The sequence below is a fragment of the Natator depressus genome, chromosome 7 (assembly GCF_965152275.1).
Source record: "Natator depressus isolate rNatDep1 chromosome 7, rNatDep2.hap1, whole genome shotgun sequence".
In the NCBI taxonomy this organism is placed as follows: Eukaryota; Metazoa; Chordata; order Testudines; family Cheloniidae; genus Natator; species Natator depressus.
In genome coordinates this window covers 67,852,780-67,861,194 of record NC_134240.1, presented here as the reverse complement: position 1 = coordinate 67,861,194, position 8,415 = coordinate 67,852,780, and positions in this window count along the sequence as shown.

The following is an 8,415-nucleotide window of genomic DNA, read 5'->3' as shown; positions in this document are numbered from 1 at the left end:
AAATTGCTGCAGTGCCAGTTGGAATGAGGTTCTGCCCCATTTTGAAACGTCTATTAAACATAAATCTGCTAAAGCTCTTCCAGACACACAAAACCAGTTCTTTTGAGGTGGCGAAAATGGAATTGGAATATTATAGGTTGAGAGAGATTGGGGAGATTAAATTCATTCCCAGAAATCAGGAGTGGGGCTGCTGCTAAAGCTACCAGCTGCTTTAGCTTGTTGGTGCTAGGGCCACTGGATCTATGGGGACATGGCTCTGCTGCCCCTCCCTTGGCCTGTCCCCAAACTAGCCTTTGGTGCTGGCTCTGCATAGGCTACTACGGAGACCTATTCCACAACACACAGGGGGTATGTTTGTTCCACTGGCTGATCCACTGCACAACAACTATATGGGGCTCATGTGGAGGGACTTACCCTGGATCTCTGCAAGAGGAGTGAGTTTCACCCTAAGACAAAAGTTTCTGCCTGTAAAAAATACCCTCAGTATAATAATAGTAACAATAACAACAATAAAAGCCATAAGCTACAGTAACAAATGAAAACAGTCAGAACCATTTTTTTTCTTTTTCTGCCAACAATGGTTTGCTTTTCTTCTCACAGCATTTACTGCAGGTTCTTGCCGGTTATCATCAGCACAAAGTTAATTGTTAGTGTAGTGTTAGGGGACTTTACAGACTGTCACTGACTCAAGGACTATGCAAATCTAAGAGCCAGATCCTGCAGCTAGATCTGTGGAAGGGCTTCAGGCCAGTGCAAAGGTTTGCCAGTGCAGATGAAATTGCAGGATTGGGCTCTAATTTTAGACATGATACAATGGCTAAGAGCTACAAACAGCAGGGGGCAAAAATGAGGGAAGGTGAGAGTTACAATGACATGATTACACGGTTCCTGCATTTCATTGTGCATCCATCTAGGTGGTCCCTTTTCCAAAATAAATTCAATGGTTAAATGGGTTTATTTGCCCAAACAACTGTTATGCATCCTTTGCTAGAAGCTGGGAATGAGCAACAGGAAATGGATCACTTGATGATTACCTGTTGATTCCCTCTGGGGCACCTGGCATTGGCCACTGTCAGAAGACATGATACTGGGCAAGATGGACCTATGGTCTGACCCAGTATGACTGTTCTTATGTTCTAAATTCCCCCTGTTATTAACTGTGAATTCTGGACTCTTTCCTTCTCCCACTGATGTCGATTTGAGGACTTCAATAGCTCAGACATAGGTGAGAGGTTTATCGCAGGAGTGGGTGGGTGAGATTCTGTGGCCTGCATTGTGCAGGAGGTCAGACTAGATGATCATAATGGTCCCTTCTGACCTCAATATCTATGAATCTATGAATTGTTAAAAAATTTGGCCCCTTGATTTTAACTTGAAATTAACAAAACATCTGCCATGAGACCCTATTTGCAGCTTCATGGGGGGGCTCCTTTTTTATTCATATTACAGCAGCTCCTGGGGTGGACAGTCATCGTATTTTTTGTTCTTTGGTTTGGACGCAGAGCAAGCTTGAAAAGCCACAATCCTCATTCTCCTGCAATCAGATGACCTGGAGCTACTACGGCAGCAGCCTTGCACATGTTATCACAGCATGGACCACATTCCAGTGGAGAGATTGCAAGGGGGACACATTCCCTCTGATTGTGTTTGAACCCTCTCTCTCTCCTCCTCCTGAGATTGACATAACATTCCTGTGGCAAACAAAGCAATTGTTCACACAGAAAATTAATATTAAGAAAGTTCTTTTAGCTTCTTTTAACATGATTGAGGTGAAAGAGGAGAGTCAATCCTATGTAACGAGACATCTTTCCTCAAGCACCCACAGCCCATCTTCAAGGGATGGACTTGCAAAGCACTGACCAGCTCTACATTGCCATCTTTTGCTGCTTCCAAAGATACAGTGTTTCTTCCCTGCAAAATTTGCCTCTACACTCTGACATCTGTAGAATTCATCGGGAATTATTAGCAAAGTTTTTGTTGTTAAAAAGCTGTATGGTACATTCTGTACATTGTAACCTTCAACATGACATTTCAAACTATGTAGCAACGATGGCATGAGTCAAAGACTAAGTAGCAGTTTAACTCTAATTTACATGGCTTTTTGGAGGGGAAGAGCTTAGTCAGGTTCTTCAGATTAATTTACTAATAATATTTTGTACTTAATGGAGCTTCTCATCCAAAGTTAGTTACATTATTTACAAGTAAGGGAAAGTATTGTCCCAATTTTACAGATGGAGAAATTTAGACAAAGCGAGGTTAAGTTATTTGTTCACAAGCCACTGGCAGAAGTCAAGATTAGAATCTAGGTCCCCTAACTCCCAGTCCCATGTTATAAATGAAATGCAACACTACCTTTCCCCCCATGTTAAAGCTGAGTTAACCATTTGCGTTAATAAAAAAAACCTACACAAATTCTTGGTTGACTTGCAATTCAATCACAAAGTCCCATATTTTATACTATTACTTGTTCATATTAATTTTTTTATAATAAAAACAAAACTCTTGCTTTCTTTCCACTAGATTTGAAATTTTTAAGACAGCTAAGCTGTCAAGTAAGTGGCCTTCTGGCAATCCAAACAACAGAAAGGAAGCACTAATTAGACAGTACACTATATGAAAACCAATACGTACAAGTTCCCTGAAGACAATTTTTAGAGTAATCTGTCTCTGTCGCTTATTGAAAGTTCTCTACTAGAAATAGAGGATCCTTTCTGGGATTTCCTCCTCAGATATAGAAAACTGCTGTAAGTGAATTTCCATTAATCATGGGACATCTCCATAGGAGAAATCACTTCAAATACTATCCAAGGCCATCTATGAAGTCAGAAAACAATAGGACTTCCCTCTTTTCCCACAACACATCAGATAACTGAAATCAATGGCACACCTATCTCTACACTGGAGCTATTCAGACTGATAAAATAATACTCATGAGGACTTTCTGACTTTAGATAGATGGGTCCATAGCTGAGGTCAGTATCAAGTGCTCATAAGAGACCTCAGCAGAGATGCATGCATTTTTGCAAGTATTTCATTTTAAATTTTGATGAAATTGGCCTACTGCACAGTATTTTATGACTAGGAGAGACTATCTGAATACAATAATTGGATATGTTAAAATGGCCTATTATGGAAAAAAAGAGGATTTATTGAAATGGCTATTGGAAAATTAGTATTTATTTGATCAGGAATCCAACAGTAAAGCATAAAATAGATAATAACCTGGTTATTTCTTCTCCGCTCCCCCATCAACAGGGGAAATAACAAGAATGTCACAGGCTTCGACAATGGCCTATCATACCTCCCCAGTTAGCACCCAGATTTGCAGCGTAGGGTTTGCAAATCATCATGGGATGCCTTACTTTCCTCTCCATTGCATATTGTTGCACTATTTCTTAATACTTTGGTCACTGTTAACATTAATAGCTGCGGCTAACAAACTAAATAGGCCTAAATTGCTTTGGTTAGCAAGTGAATACCCCATTATTCCTTCTGGTAGACAGGGCCAGTAAGGCGGTAGAGACAAACAAAAGGGAAAAGACCCTCAGACTTGAAGAGGTAGAGTTATGGTTAGAAAGGAGGAGGTGGGCTTAGCAAGGGAAAGGGAGGAGATGGCATGACAGTCTGCCTATAGAAGAAACTTGAAAGGCCTGAGAAACGACATTATAAAGATCAATTATAAAAGGTGGGAAGGGATTTGGAAAACTTAATATGAACAAATAGTGTTGAAGAATTCTATTTTTAATTTAATTGGAAATAGGATTTTAAATTTATTTGAACACGGTTATTTTGTGTTGGAATCCTAAACACAACCAACACTTAAACTCCCTTGATTTTTGGTTGTCACCTTGATAACTGGAATGACTGAAATCAAACTAAAACACACTTCAAAACCCTTCATCACAAGGTGTCATAAATATAAAGGGAAGGGTAAACACCTTTAAAATCCCTCCTGGCCAGAGGAAAAACCCTTTCACCTGTAAAGGGTTAAGAAGCTAGGATAACCTCGCTGGCACCTGACCAAAATGACTAATGAGGAGACAAGATACTTTCAAAGCTGGGGGAGGGGGGAGAGAAACAAAGGGTTCTCTCTGTCTGTGTGATGCTTTTGCCGGGAACAGAAAAGGAATGGAGTCTTAGAACTTAGTAAGTAATCTAGCTAGATATGCATTAGATTCTGTTTTGTTTAAATGGCTGAAAAAATAAGCTGTGCTGAATGGAATGTAGATTCCTGTTTTTGTGTCTTTTTGTAACTTAAGGTTTTGCCTAGAGGGATTCTCTGTTTTGAATCTGATTACCCTGTAAGGTATTTACCATCCTGATTTTACAGAGGTGATTCTTTTACTTTTTTTCTTCAATTAAAATTCTTCTTTTAAGAACCTGATTGCTTTTTCATTGTTCTTAAGATCCAAGGGTTTGGGTCTGTGTTCACCTATGCAAATTGGTGAGGATTTTTATCAAGCCTTCCCCAGGAAAGGGGGTGTAGGGTTTGGGGAGGATTTTTGGGGGAAAGACGTTTTCAAGCGGGCTCTTTCCCAGTTATATATTTGTTAGACGCTTGGTGGTGGCAGCAATAAAGTCCAAGGGAAAAAGGAAAGTAGTTTGTACCTTGGGGAAGTTTTAACCTACGCTGGTAAAAATAAGCTTAGGGGGTTTTCATGCAGGTCCCCACATCTGTACCCTAGAGTTCAGAGTGGGGAAGGAACCCTGACACAAGGGTTTTAGTTCCATTTTAAAGAGAGTCCTGGATGAGAGAGTCTTTCCACAAATGAATGAGACTTGGTAAGTTTGGTTGACAAAGCATCAATGGTAGTTTTGAAGAAAAGAAGAGTAAACAAAATCTCGCTGAACTCCATCTGCCTACAAAGAAAATGCTGGTGGCTTTGCAGAAGATGGAATTGTGTATCTAAATTAAATAGGTAAGGTTAACAAATAAATCTTACGTGAGAAAAAGTTAATTATCTCCATACATTACCAAATTAAAAACTAAAATTTAATTTTCTTTTTTCCTATTTTGCACTTCACTCAGTTTAGAAAATGAAAATAGGCTAGTCATTGTCACTTTATTTCAGGGTGGAGTCTTCCATACCTGCTCCCTCTGTGTAATATCTTCTTCCACAAGCAAGTAAGGATGACAGTATCTGTCTTTTGCTTGTCAGTTTCCCTTCTGAATTCTCATGGCTGTGTTTTGGATTACCTAGGAAACTGACTTGCTGCTGACAACCATTTTTAGCAATGGGTTCCCTGAACTGGTGCTAAAAACAGTTTTAATGACAGCGTAGAGGGGAGAAAGCTATTTTGGCAGTGTTAAAATGATCTTGAATGGGCTTTCAAAGTTAGTTTCTACTAGGAAGCCATCATATAATGTTATCTAAATTTTCAAAGATTAAATTCTCTCTTAGATTTCTGAGTAATGTGGGAATATTAGAGAGACAAGATGGGTGAGGAAATATCTTTTATTGGACCAACTTCTGTTGGTGAGAGCGACAAGCTGTGTCTCTAATATCCCAGGGCTGATTCAGCTACAACTACGCTGCATACAATAATGTGGAGATTGACGTGAGCCACCCATCCATAATGCAGTCATGTGTCTCCAAGTAGATATTAGATGCTCTCTCTATAATCCAATCCTAAAGTCAAGTTACATTTCTTGGCTGCAGATCTTTGCAGAAAGAATGTACTCACTGATATTATCAACAAGGAAAACAACTTGTGATTTCTCTTTCCCATATTATGGCTGACACCGTGTTTCTGTCAGGGACAGCTTATTTTGCATTCGTTTATTAATGTTTCTATATGGTATTAGTTTTGAAAAACACAGCAACCAGACCGGTGATGGTCATTCAGATCAATGAGCTTAGTCTCGATGATTTTCTGGCTCATCCCATTGCCTTTTGTTACCTTTTTGAATCTGTCAACAACCGTGGGATAGGACACAGGCTGCTGCTTCGATTTAAGGCTGGCTAAATTAATTGACTTAACTGTGTGCAAAGATGACTGTATTGCTAGGGTAAGTAATTTTTAGGGTGTGTAGGTGTTTATGTACGTGTGTGCTTGGTTTTTAAATGGAAAATGCCTTGTATTTTTTATTACTAGTGTACATGACTTGGTTTCCCTGTTCAGTTTTGTATTGATTCCTGATGAAATGCATAGGTAAATCAAAAGGGACTGTTAAAGGACCAAGCAGGAAAGGCATGATACACGCCTTCAAAGGAATTAAGATAACAATGGCTGGGCCATCAACTGGGGGGCAGAAGTGATCTATCTGGCATGAGCCAGGCTATGATGTTTTACCCATTTTAAGGCTCAGCCTAATGTCTAAATCCTTATAAAGGCTAGCCGGCAGAAAAAGAAGGGAGTTAAGTGAGTGGCCAGCCATGCTATTCAGTGTGGCAATGAAAAGAGCCATGCTCAGAAAAGAGATGAATCAGAAAGAGCCAACTCAGAGATGGGGAATCAGATGGACCTGCCTGAGCTACGGATAGAGAGGTTAAACTAGGTAAGGGAATGTTCATCTAGGACTCTTTTTTTTTTATTAATAAAGTTGCTTTTGAATAAATGAGATGACATCACTAAAATGAGGAAGCAAAGATCTTCACTTCATGGGACCACAGTAACTACGTATCCACAGTAACATAGTTGAGTCCATGAAGATCTTGAAACAAGTTCATCATATCTCAGAGCAGGACAAACACAGAGATAAGGTGCTTTACCAACTACCAGCAAAGTAAGGCTTCAAGGCATCGTTGAAAGCTGCTTTAGATAGAATAGATTTCCCTCTGGAAATTCTGCGTAAATGGACTGGAGTCCCTTTATTTCAAGTACTATTCATGTTATGGCAACTAAGCATATTTCTAGAAATTCTTTCTGACCCCTCTATAATCAGTGGTATTATCACACCAGGGTCCCTATGAGCAGTGAAGTTTTCCCTTGACACTGTAGGATCAACATTAGGTGCTAGCCTAAACAAAAGTGAATAAAAAAATGAAACAAGAAGCATTAATCCACCAAAAGTCTGTCAAACCACCAAGCAGTGTGTTATCTTGTATTACTGGCCTTTGTCCTGTCTCCCATTTCCCTTATCTCCTCCTCCAATTTGTCTTTTCTGTCTTGTCTCTATTTAGATTGTAAAATCTTTGGGGCAGGAATTTTGTCTGTCTGTAAAGTGCCATGGCATTTGTATAATGGGACTTAAATCCACAATGAGCCCAAACTCCCGTGGGCTATCAAGGGACACATGACCCACAAGCGTCTAGAATTCCCCCCATTTCAATAACCTGAGAACAAGGCTATAAATAAGCATACTGTAGACCTGTAAATGGCTTTAAACAGAGATTAATGGAAATCTAGCATTTCCATTCTTACACTTGGGCTTGTCTACACTGGCGCTTTACAGTGCTGCAACTTTCTCACTCAAGCATGTGAAAAAACACCCCCTGGAGTGCAGCAAGTTTCAGCGCTGTAAAGCACCAGTGTAGTGGTACCTATGCCTTTTGTGGAGGTGTTTTATTTAGAGCACTGGGAGAGAGCTCTGCCCTGACTACACAAGCCACCTTAAAGCACTGCCGTGGCAGCGCTTTAGCATTGCCAGTGTAGACTAGCCCTTCTCTGCTGGAACTATGTGGCACAGAATGGTCATCTTTTGGCCTTTGACATAAGATACATCCGTGATCTGTATTCTCCGTCAGTTCCTCGTGATAGTTGTTTTTATTTAAGTCTGAAACTGTGTAGGTCTCAATTTCTCACAGCACTTGTAGTATTCTTCAGTTTTAGCCAGCTCAGGACACAGATCAAAGTTGCATGATTACTTTATTGCAATGCAATTCATCACAATAGAAATTTCATCAAAATTCAGCATATCTATACCTTTACATTGCTAATGCAGCACAGTATGCAAAATGCGAGGCTATTGTAAATCAACAAGGTTATATAATTATTAAAGCTGCAAGCCCACTTGCACTAACTGATTTTAACGTAAACCACAAGGACAGGGAGATTAAAATTCACATATTATTAACCGTTTTTCATTACAGGATTTGTCATTCCATTTGCCATCTGCATACATTTCTACAGAGTCTTCCACTCCAAAATGATTATTTGGTTCTCCTGCAGCCCAGTTTGAGTATCCTATTGCTTCACCGCTTAGATACTGAAATGTACCTTCTGTTTGTATATCGTTTATTCCAATAAATGCTTTTTTGTTATGACGAACTACTATTTGTTGTATGGCGCTGTTCTCTGCAGAACTCCTTGGAGAAGCAAGCAGGCCACCAGCTTGAGAACATGTGGCTTTTGAGGTCTCAAAGTCACCTTCAGAGCCATTGGTTTCGAATGTTTTTTCACGGCACTACTTCCATTTTTGAAAAACCAAGCTAGAAAAAACACAGAAGCACAGTACATCTAAGTTTATTTTTT